Here is a 12,981-nt window from a genome sequence, read left to right as displayed (position 1 = left end):
CTACAACATTATTTTATGTGATAACATTAAACATAATGAAACTGGACATTTAGTGCTATGACATAACTTCAGAAATATTATGATTTTTATGAGTGAACCAATCTAATAGTTTCATTATGTACCTATTTGGGATAAACACGTCAACTGTGGACCCCTACCCCTAAGATACTTGTAAACTGCAGTTCTGAGATACATAGAAGGGGTGAGTTAAGTACTTAAAGTACTATATATTTCTATAATATGAAGAAAATATTTGTTTACCTAGTATATTGTCTGGACAATCAACTACCCATTTTCTATTGATGGTTATGGTGATACAGATTCCTGTTTGATGTTAAAATATGTTGACATATTAAAAGAGTGCCTTTTCAATTTTTTAGCTGTTTGTAATAGATAACACACATGAAACTAAGATTCGATTTTTCTAAAATACAACTACCTGGTGGAATTATGATTTAATGTTTGATTAAGTTCAAAAGAGGTAATCTATTAATGACTCTCCAGACAGCCCCAGTGGAGAATCCCGGTTGGTCTTTAGAAATTCTCATCTGATTACATTATTCAAACTGTCCATCAGTTTGCCTTTGCTCTTTCATGGGGTCCCTTCTGGTCTGGCCTTTACCAGCCTCTCCAGTTTCATCTAGATCCCTGCTGGTTATGCTCCATGCACTGAGTGCTCCTGATTCCTCTTATTTGCCTTGCCCCTCCTACATTCAGGTCTATGTACATGCTCTGCCTGGGAAACACTCATCTTCTCTGTATGCAGGTGACATCACTCTTTCTTTGGATCTGTGCTCAGGAATCACTTCCCAACCTCCTTGGGAGGTCATAATTAATTCTCTATTGCATACTCATGTGGTGCCAAATATAATTTTGTCATAATATGAGTCACAGTGACAATTACATATGTATTTGTGTAGCTGTCTGACAGATGTCTGTTTTCCCCCAAGAGCCTGCCACTGCCATGACAGGAGAGAATGGGTCATTTTTTCTCCATTCATTTCCCAGTGACTTGCAGACAATATCTGTGAAATGAGTACATCTATCTAATATTGTTCCATTACCTTAATATGTATAATATTAGCATCAGCCAAGATATATTAAATGCATTTTCAATGTTAAACAAAGCAACCTCATATTACTTTTCTTTGAGATGTAATCAGAATCCTAGTGATCACAAAGAACTGATTTTGAGACAGAATCATAGCAAAGGGAAAAATTTATAAAAGTCAGGTTGAGAGACAGCTATGGCTGTGGTATTTTGTTGAAAAATGTATCTCCATTGTATATGGAAATCCAATGGAAAAACAAGAGCTGTTGAAAGTTTCAAATATTTTATTTCAAATATTTTAAAGCAGTCACATCATTAGTGATGACTACATTCCACTATTTTTATTGGATAAATAATCCTGAATGCCTCATCCATGCCAGGTAATGCTGTGCACTTATAAAAATTATTAAATTTTATGTAACCTGAGAGACAAAAATGATTAACCCAGTTTTACAGATGTAGTTCACAAAGGTTAAGTAACTTGTCCAAGATAACATAGCTAGCACACCATCGAACTAAAGCACTGACCCAGATCTACAAAGACAGGGGCCAGGAAATCTTTCATTAATGAGTTATATATGCTTAAAAACAGGATACATCTGAAGTGTTAAAACAATCACTAGATCCTTCCTTACTTAGCATCTCATTCAGACCGCATGATTGCACCTGACTGAATCATACTGTCGCTCTGAAAGGGGTCATGTTTAGACAGTTAAGAGTTATTCGATAATCAAAGTTATGTTGCTTTGTTTCTGTTTCCTTATTCCTTTCTAACAAACTGAGTCTGAATAGCCCTTAAGCATTAGGGAACAGCATTTTAGTTGTTCAAAATTTGGGAGAAGTATATCTCTAAAAATAAATGTTATCCTCCAAAGTGAACTTTCTCATCAGAGAAACAGTATCAATATAGGGGACAGAACAAATGGAATAAAAATATATTTCAAAGAATATCTTCTTTACACCACTTTTCTCAGATTTGGTGCTTATAACCAAGAGGCAGGTGGCACGAAACCTCCTATGTAACCCGCTTCCATCCCATCCATCATCCATTCATTCATTCTTGGAGTCTCATCACACCAAACTCTTCATGAGGCCCTCTAGAATTTGTTATTTCAGACCTCCTTAATGTTCCTTTGGCACAAGAAAGAATATTGCCTTGTGTTCCGGAGGTCTAACTCAAAATCAGGAGCACCTATTTCCCAACAATTTATGACAAGCATTCAATGCATGTCTATAAAAAGCAGTCACCCCTACACTTCTTTCGACATCACCATAATTACCAGGACCCCATTTTGGTCTGAGGCCCTCACAGCCTGTGCCCATTTCCTCAAAACCCTAAACAGAGGTGAGTCATCGGCCTTTGAATAGGACTAGACTTTGGAAAATAGCCAAGGTCAAATTAAGCAAATAAGGTGTGTGATCAGACTAGCTAGTTCAATATGGCTAAAAAATTAAAATACAAAAGGGAAAATTTACTGTGAGTCTTATGGACTGGCTGCATTGTTGAGCAGAAAAAAGAAAGAGTTTAAAAAAAGAGTACTTTGCTTTTCTGTAACATGACTGCAGGCAGCTTGGGCTCTGCAGGGGTGATAATTTCAAAGGATTAGGGCATATAGTCACTGTAGTGTGTGTGAAAGTTTATGTCTGTGATCAAACATGCTTTTGAGGGCTGAGGATACAGTTCAGTGGTAGAGCACTTCCCTAACATGTGCAAGGTCCTGGGTTCCATCCCCAGACTACAAAAGAAAAGATGTATTTTTAAAGATCATTCCTAAGGTTTTATTGCTAGTAGGCCCTAAATCATTTCCTGGTAATATAACTGATAATACAAAGAGGCCCCTTATTATTATTAGACAGTTAAGCATATCTTCTAGGTTATAAAGATGATTTTTTTTGTCTCTATGGGTCTAATTTCCAGTGATATAACTTGATGATTTAATGGTGGGCTGCTGTTAACTAGTTAGGGTGAAATTGCATAGCAGGATTTTCTGGTCCCCTCTGCAATCTTTTGTTGTTGTTGAAATGTGAGGTTGTCGCTTCCTGGGGTGATGAACTGCTTTGCTCAAGGCTGCTGTGCAGCCTGGCAGTTCTTAGCCTCTGACAGAACCTCCCACTCTACTCCCCATTGAGCCCACCTGTTAGAAGCAAGGGGTCAGAAGCCGGGATCAGGCTGTATGCACAGCCTGCCATTTTAGGCAGAAGTAAAAGAGAACAAAAGGAAAGGAACAGGTCTGTGAGGGCAGGCCCCTTTTAAGCCATTAATTAATCTTTCTCCCTCTGCACTGTGTCTGGAAACCCCCTACGGTGGGCTGTCAACTGGAAATTAGGTGCTGTGTTTCCACAGATAAGTTTTCCTTTTAAGCACAAGCATCTTTGACTTTTATAATCAGAATGGAAGAAAATAGCCATAACATGACATCCATTTTTGTTCTTATAACTGCTTTTCTAACAAAGGTCTTCCATCAGAGGGGCAATTTTGAAGGACATAGGTCAAATGGACACTGATTTGGCTTCATTGTTTCCTTAGGGTGGACAAATCCTCCACACATACACACTTTTTTTTTTTTTTTTTTTTTTTGGTGGTGGTGGTACTGGGGATTTAACCCAGGGGTGTTTAATTACTGAGCCATATCCCCAGCCCTTTTTATATTCTATTTAGAGACAGGGTCTAGGTAAGTTGCTTAAGGCCTTTCTAAGTTGCTGAGGCTGGCTTTGTACTCATAATCCTCCTGCCTCAGCCTCCTGAGCCACTGGGATTATAGGCATGTACCACCATGCCCAGTGACAATTCCCTTTTGAATTGATCCTCACTTGAGACACCCCAGCTGAGGAAAGACATGTAGGGTTGCCTTTCAATTAAGTCCCAATGGGAGCAGCTGTGGGGTGCCTGGCCAGATACTCTCTCAGCAAATGTTCCTTTCCCATCTTCTGCATTTTGCCTCCTCTTTCCTACTTCCTTTGATTGCAAATGCCAAGTGTGAACTTGGGTGACTAAAGTTCTTTAGAATTATCTTCAATATTGTTAAGGACAATTTCCAAATGAACACCCAAAAGTGAAACACCACATTGAACCTAAGGCAGAAACTGGAGAACCAGTAACGGGTGAGATGGGTAAGAAATGGTTTTACCCATAAACAACAGAATCGATTAACTGAACACTCTGTGTGCCAAATATTTGGACTGAAGCAGCAGACAGCAACTGAAGACTTCTTCCTTGAACTACACTCATGCTTTTAAAAGATGAGCTACTTAATGACATTTATTAAATATGAGGGTTGTATTCAACGCAGAAGCTTTTCTCTGTTTGAAATAATGCCCTCCTAAAGTTTCACATTAAAGTGAGATATGGTGACCTCATTTTAATTTTGTTATTGCTCTCATAATTTTGGCCACCTGAGAGGAGCCCTGGGTGAGGGTCAGAGGACCTTTCTGGATATCTTATTATAAGTCATTCATTGCCCCTAAGTCGTTTAAAAAGCTTAATCTGTAAAATAGTGATAATTCCTGCTCTGCATTTTCACAAGGTAATAGGAAGATTAAAATCACATAATATATAGAAGATGGCATGGTAGAGTATAAAGACTTAAACTTTGAAGTCAAGCAATTTAAGCCATTGATACTTAATATTGGTGTGATCCTGGGCAAGCAATTTTTTTTTTTTTTTTTTTATGTGTGAGGAGTAATAATCTCTACCATACTGGATTGCTGTAAGGTTTCATCTTTCTTTGTGATGGTCTTCTGGAAGTAGCGAGTATTCTTTTGGCATTAAATGCTAAATGCAGATGTTTGGGTCTTGGATTTGCATACTGTTTTAAATTATGGGGTTTGCCCAATGATCATTTTTATTCCTGAAATTTTTGAAGGATTTAAGTCACAACATCAATCACAAATATGAATAAGCAGGAAAACAAGATGAGTGTCAGACAAATTTTATCCAGGCCAGTGCCCTCTCTGTGGGGTATGCTGGTGAGCTGGCTCTCCAAGGGGGAGAAATAAAAGCTTTCATTGCCAATGTCTAAGGTATAAATCCTCTCACCATGGCTCTCAAGCTACAACAACAATGACTTAGAGAAGCTATCTTTGCTAAAAGCAGTGACTCTAAAGTTAGACCTGCAAATGCCCAATGGGAGAACTAAAAGCAAGATAGAGTTTGGCATCTGTGCCTTCATTTTGTATCTGTCTCCTTTAACACCCAAAACTTTGTGTTCTTCTCAGCTCTGCACGTAACCATTGAAGGAGCCTTCATGTAAAAACTGACAATACAAGGTTTGTTACCCCAAATTTACCTAACCTATCTCACTTTCTTTCAAGACTGAGTCAAGATTTACAGCGTCCTGGTCTAGACACCTGGACTGGTACCTAGAAATTGTACCACTCATTGTCCTATACCTTTCTGGAACAGGGGAGCTTTGTAGGCACATCACCCCAGCAAACACCCCTCTCACCACCTGAAAGAAAGAATGCAGGTTAGGAGAAAATGCAGGAAGAGGGAGACAGGGGAGGAGCCAGTCATAAAAGCAAAAAGGCCCAGACAGGTGGACATGTCACCTGTGCAGCATATTCCTAGCTGAGCATCAAAACACTGGATTCCTCCTTTGCTAGAAACTCCTCTCCTCTTTGACCATGAAAATACTGGCCAAATGGCAAATGAAATCCTGCCAGCTTCACCCACTCTTGACCACCAAAGCCAGCCAACTGCTTTCCATCTCTGCCTCTGTGTCTGCCACTGAGGGGTGACGGGGTGGGGGGGGAGGGCGTGGAATTACTCTGCATGTAGTACATTCCTTCCCCTTTGCTTTTGCCTTGTCCTTTCTCTCTCTCTCTTCCCTCCCTCCCTCCCTCCTTTCATTGTCTCTCTTTCCGTCTACACAAATACACCTCTACATCTGTACCTCTCCCTTCTCACTCACTGCTCTTCTGTAACATCTATTTTGCAATGTTTTTATTCATATTTTGGGTAATCTTTTCTTGTCCATCATGGCCCAGAAGATTGGAAATGGAACAGAAGTGTAAGTCTTGTTATCTATACTGTAACCACATGAAATATTTGATAATTAGTTTATTTATTTATTTATTTTTGTTGTTGTAGATGGACAGAATGCCTTTATCTGTTTATTTTATGTGGTGCTAAGGATCAAACCCAGTGCCTCACCCATGCTAGGTAAGCACTCTGCCACTGAGCCAACAACCCCAGCCCTACAAATTAATCTTTAATATTATTTTTGGTAGGGCTCCTAAGAGAGATGGAGTATTGTTTCCATCCTTACAGAATGTCAGGATTCTGTGAATATGATTATACTCATGAAACAACTGGAAAACTGAAATACATGCTAAGATTGTGTATCATAAATACACGAAGAGCTTTAAAATAGAGTGCCCTAGCGGCAGCGGCAGAGAAAGGAAGGCTTCACGGAGGAAGAAAGTCTTGTGAAAGTAGTGAACATGTCATTTTCTTTCACTAAATAAAAGCCCCATAATTTCTTGAATCTGAGGGAATGATGGAAAGGCAAGAGCTATAACTTCATCTTTTGTAGTGCGTTTGTTTTACAGAGAGGAAGGCAGGTCCCAGGAAATCCCAGACTTACCCAAGGCTACCCTGCATTGGTGTGGAGGGAAAAGGCAGAGGAAGGCACACACAGCCAGGGAAGTGCTGGTGACAACGGTTCTTTCCTGCCTCTGAGGCTTATTTTGGTGCCAAGAGATGGCTGGGTCCTCCAAAACCTTTGCTAAGTGGTTACAGAAATGAGACTCTCCCTGGAACAGAGCAAAGAATCCTGGAGAACCAAATCTAGGATCTGGAGCTCTAGATCCTAGCTCTGACTAGGGAGGGGTGGAAGGAGATATAACACGGAGGGACCTAAAGAGCTTTATTTTAAGTGAAGATCCAAAGAAGCCCTTGCATTTCTCAGTACATCTATCTTCTCACCTTAATCACAAAATCTCTGACTAGTTTCCCAGTAATGCATTCCTAAACAACTTGTGCACAAATTTTCTTTTAGAAGCATATAGTTGGTGACATTACCCAGGTAGGCGCTGGCAAGTTTTTCATAAATGCTAGCAAGAAAAAAAAAATAGCTAACATTTACTTAACTTTTAGAACACGCTATGATAAGCACAGCACAAACTTACCTCCTTCAATAATAAAAATAACTAGTTTCTATGCTTTAGACTCCATGTTTCTTTTTCATTCTGCAGATAAGGAAACTGGGGTGCAGAAAAGTTAAGAGGAACACTCCCAAACTCACTTAGCTAAGGAAGAATTTTGTTCTATTCCAATCAATGATTTTGATCACTCATTTTAGAAAGTAATCCCCTGTGTGCAGAATTTATGTCTAACATTTTATGATTCACAGCACCGTATTCTCTGACAAAAGAAGGTATTTTATATGAATTAGTAATCATTAATCAAGATACCCACCTGCAAAGAACTTGTTCAAATGTTTGGCTGGCATTTTGGTCTTCATAGTTACAGAAAATGCAGTCATTGACTTTAAAAATTACTTAGTTAAAAAAGATATAAATATCTCATTTCAGGTAAGGAATGACTGGGGAATGGATTCAGGAGCAGAGAGAATCTCAAAAGCAGATAAGCTTTAAAAGAAAACTCCAGAAATAACTCTTGGCCACCATGCATTTCTGAAGTGTGAAACTGAGACCCACTGCCAGATCCTCTGAACAAAATCTGTGAAAATCAAAGGACATAATCTGGTAGGATTTCTTCTACCATCAGAGCTATACTGAGCTGCAGCAATTCTGGTTGAAATGTTTCACTCTTCCAAAAGGCAGCAGCTGGCCTATGGTATAAAAAGCAAATTGGTGAATAAAATTCACACTTTTCGAAATGTGTGAACATTGGTGATTTTTTTTCAGCACTACTTTCTTCTAAAGCTAAACCAGAGAAGCAAACACTGACTTTTGAATTTTTCCTTTTTAATTTAAATTTCTATCAATTTTCTTGGTAGAATGTTCTGTTTACAGTGTTATATAGACAGGGTTAGCATGTGTGCATGTACACACACATCATACACACAAATATACTGCCCTTCTATCTTCCATAACTAAGCTGCCAGGTTTTTACAAAAAAAAAAAAAAAAATTGACTCAGTTAAACGACGTCCAAATTTAACCACAAAATTCTGAAGACATGACTGAGGCATAAAAATGTTGCGCAGAAATGAATCATCTCTTAGCAAAGTGCTTCCCAAATCAGTATCTATCCCAGGATACATATTTGCATTAAATTTAAAATTAAGATGGTCCTACTGAGTAGCACACAAATAACCTTCATTAAGTCTACCATATCAATTGAATTCAGGCAAAGAAGTTAGTTTTGTAGAACTCAGACTCCTCCCAAATCTTAAATCAGCAAAAAGACAATATTAACCCCACATCTATTGTACTGAAAGTATCTTGAGAAAGGTGAACATCTACCAGAACACAGTTTTCCAGATGGGATTTTTTTCCTCAATACTCTTCAATAAATCTTTCTAGTTTTCAATAAGAGAGTTTCAAATATAAACTAAATGTGTACATCCATTTCTTGATTTCTACTATGAATGCATAATCAACCACTTTTTAAAAAAAAACTTATTTTTAGAATAATTTCAGATTTACAAAATAATTGCAAGATTGTAAATAGAGTTTCTACACACCCTGTGCCCTATTTCCCCTGTTATTAGTATCTTACATTGGTATTACATCTTGTATTAGTATTAGAATGAACCAATATTCTTTTACAATTTGCCCCAGCCTTATTAAAGTATGATTGACAAATGACAATATTATGCATTTACAGTAGACAATGTTATATTCCAATATAGCAGACATTGTGAATGAATTAAATCAAGATAATGAACACTGCCATTATCTCATATACTTTTTGTGAGAACATTTAAGATTCACCTATAGCAATTTTCAAGTATATGATATATTATTGCTAACTATAGTAACCATGTGGTACATTGGGTCTCCAAAACGTATTTATCAGGTCTAACAGAAATTTGTGCCTTTTAACCATCATCTCCTCACCATCTACTCATCCTCTCCCAGCCTCTGGCAACCACCATTTTACTCTCTACTTTTTTAGATTCTACCTTTGAGATCATACCATCCTGCTTTTAATTTTTTTAAAGAAAATTCTATACCATTTCCATAACAGCTGTACTAATTTCAATTTCCATCATCAGTGTACAGGGGTTCCTTTTTCTCCATATCTTTGCCAACATTTGTTATCTTTTGTCTTTTTCAAAAGAGTCATTCTAACAGGTTGGAGGTGGAATCTCATTGTGGTTTGAATTTGCATTTCCTTGATGGTTTATCATATTAAACAAAATTTTATATACCTGTTAGCTGTTTGCATATCCTTTGTAGATATATGTCTACTCAGATCCTTTGTCCACTTTAAAATCAGGTTATTTGTTATTGAGTTCCTTATATATTTTGTATATTAACCCTTAATCAGAGGCATAGTTTGCAAATATTTTCTCCCATTCCAAAGACCACACTCTCACTCTATTGACTGCTTCCTCAGCTAAGATTAAAGACATAAGATCTAAAACTAAAACCATAGAAGAAAACATAAAGGAAAAGCTTTTTGACAAGTGGTCTGAACAATGAACAAACCAGTATTAAGGTATTATTAACTAAAGCCCATATTTTACTCATATTTTCTTAGTTTGTAAGTACTAAGTACTTCTTTTCTGAAATAGGGTCTCATCTATGATACTACATTACATGTCGTTGTCATGTCTCCTTGGGCTTCTTTGGACTTTGATGGCTTAGACTCTTCTTGTTTTTGATGACCTTGGCAGTTTTAAGGAGTATATGTCAGATATTTGCAGAAAGTCCCTCCACTGGGATTTGTCTGATGCTTTTCTCATGATTAGACTATGATAAGTGGTTTTGGGGTGGAAAACTACAGGAGTAAACTGGAATTCTCATCACATTAATTAAGTACTGTCACCACTATGACTAATCACTGTTGATAGTGACCCTGATCAACTAGCTGAGTAGTGTTTATCACATTTCTCAACTGTAAAGGTAGTCTTTTATTCTCCTTTCATACTGTACTCTTTAGATCAAAGTCACTATGTGCAACTCCCACTGTAGGAGTAGGGAGTTATAATACACCTCCTTGAGAAAAGAATGTCTACGTAAATAACTTGGAATTCTTCTGCATGGAGATTTGTCTCTTGTCCCCCCCCATTTATTTAATTGGTCTATCAATTATTCACAGCACTATGGACTCATGGATATTTAATAATTTGTGTTGTAAGACAAGATTATTTAATGTGTTGTTCAAATTGTTTTAGCTTGTTCATTGGGAATTTTTTACTTGGTTCCCATGTCCCTTGAAGATCTCATCTCCATCACTGTGGGTTTATCTTGTTTCTTTGCTTGTTTTTTTTTAATTTATTTTATTTATTTATTTTTTATTGGTTATTCAAAACATTACAAAGATTGCAGAATCACATCGGTTACACATCCACATTTTTACATAATGCCATAATAGTAACTGTTGTATTCTGCTACCTTTCCTATCCTCTACTATCCCCCCTCCCCTCCCCTCCCATCTTCTCTCTCTACCCCTTCTACTGTAATTCATTTCTCTCCTTATTTTTTCCCCATTCCCCTCACAACCTCTTATATGTAATTTTGTATAACAATGAGGGTCTCCTTCCATTTCCATGCAATTTCCCTTTTCTCTCCCTTTCCCTCCCATCTCATGACTCTGTTTAATGTTAATCTTTTCCTCCTGTTCTTCCTCCCTGCTCTGTTCTTAGTTGCTCTCATTATATCAAAGAAGACTTTGGCATTTGTTTTTAAGGGATTGGCTAGCTTCACTTAGCATAATCTGCTCTAATGCCATCCATTTCCCTGCAAATTCCATGATTTGTCATTTCTTAGTGCTGCTTAGTACTCCATTGTGTATAAATGCCACATTTTTTTAATCCATTCATCTATTGAGGAGCATCGGGGTTGGTTTGCACTGTTTTTTGAGCACCTGATCACTTTCTGGCATTATCAGATGCTTTAGGCTCACCTTGCACATTTTCTGCTCCACTCCTAGAATCAGCCATTTCTCCAAGGACCCCTTGTTCCTGGTCCCCGTGTATTTGGGAATGGTACTAAAAACCAAGATCTGGGCATTAGATATGTTCATTGCTTCTGGAGTGTCATTGCTTCTAGGCTTTCTCAGCCAATAGATCAAAGAAATGTATGTGTTGCCATTACTTCATGTAAATACACTTATCTATAAATACTTTTATATGTAACCATCTGCATCTATACTAATTAAACATTAGTTCATACTGATGTCTGCAACTCTAACTTATAACCTGCTAGGCCACTTTAGTCTCTCTCTTGCTTATCTGTAGAATTTCACTCTAACAATGAGAAACATGGCTTCTGCCACCTGACACCCATTTACTTAATTGTTTAATTCCAGTGCACATGAATAGTAGCATTAGAATCATTAACCCATACTCTTATGGGAAGCAACTTTATCAACTATAGGACAATGCTTATGTACAGCTTCCATTCCCTTGACTTTATAGACTTTGGTTGTCATTTTTAACTCCTACCTTCCCTTCATAAATTTGTCATATAATTAGATTGTTTTGTAACATCCATGGTACTTTTAAAAGAAAGAAAGCTAAATACATTAATCTGATTCATTTTATCTAGGTGATAGAATATTGTAAATATTCTATTTTATTTCATGTTTCCAAATATTTAAAACATTGTTTAAACTTTATGGTCATGTAATTTATTCAGGGTTTGTCACACACACACAACCATACACACACACACACACACACACACACACACACACACCTGCATACATGTGTGTGCATTTACACATATCTTTACCTATACCTGCACACATTCATTGGGATAACATTTTATATCAATATAATATTGAAATGTTTCATAGTTTAGCTTCTGATAAGATAAACTGCATTTTTCAGTAAAGAATCATGTATCAGATAAAATATAAGAACATAAATTTATAGAGCATTAAAATACAAGTTGACTCTACTATAAAGGATTTTAACTATTTTCTCCTCTTTATCCATATTTTAAAATAAAAAGCAAGGTAAATTTAGCTATGGCTACTCTGTTCCTCTTATTATTGGAACGATTCAAACTGAGGACTAAACAAATAAAGGTTGTGAACAAAGGGTAAAGCCAGGGCTTTGCTTTAGTGGCTCAGAATTTCACTCCATAAAAGGACAATGACCTATACAACAAAGATGGGTCACACATAATGGAACATTTGCCATCTTTTCCAGTTTTACAAACTGAGGATAATTATTATGTGACTGTCACAAGCCATTTCCGAGGAGAGCCTAAATTTCTCAAATTATGGCTATTAATTATGTCTACCTATTTCTTAAAAAACAGAGTGGGAATAAAATTACTTTCATGTTTCCTTTCATTGCAACCTGATTTAAAGAAGGTATATTTGCCTATTAATTTATTTGAGAAAGTAGCGGCCAGGTTTAAATGCACCACCTAACTTTAAAAAGTTACAATTACCCCATTTTAATGAACATTCTCTACCTGCCATCCAAAGTGTTAGCTATAGTTCCCTTGTGCATGCCCTGACTTTTGACGAGAGCTGCCCAACAGGGTGACCCTAAGCACTTCTCCAAAACACTAAGGAGATTGTTCAAATAACCTTTGGGTCAGGGATTCCAAAGAGTACACACAGTCACAAGTATATAAAACACAACTAAGTGTTAAGGTCAACTTGCCGTGCTTGAGGTTTTCAATTAATTCTCTCATGAAAGAGACCTCCAGTAAGCATCAAATGAGGTCACTAATAAAAGTGTGACTCATGCAATCTGCATCTTGAAGTAACAAAGAGGGTCATAAATAAAACTCAAAGGCATTCATTTTTTTTAAAAAAGGCATATCAAGAAATCA

General features: G+C 37.1%; 1 protein-coding gene across 1 annotated transcript in view; it reads right to left on the bottom strand.

Annotated features, from left to right (window-relative positions):
• The window catches only part of Dclk1 (doublecortin like kinase 1), a 325,307-nt gene that overhangs the window by 224,348 nt on the left and 87,978 nt on the right, over positions 1–12,981 (bottom strand). The gene's annotated exons all lie outside the window — the stretch shown is intronic.

Source organism: Callospermophilus lateralis, chromosome 12, assembly GCF_048772815.1.
Source record: "Callospermophilus lateralis isolate mCalLat2 chromosome 12, mCalLat2.hap1, whole genome shotgun sequence".
Taxonomy (NCBI): Eukaryota; Metazoa; Chordata; class Mammalia; order Rodentia; family Sciuridae; genus Callospermophilus; species Callospermophilus lateralis.
Note: the sequence above shows the minus strand (reverse complement) of the source record. Positions and strands in the feature narration are given on the sequence as shown.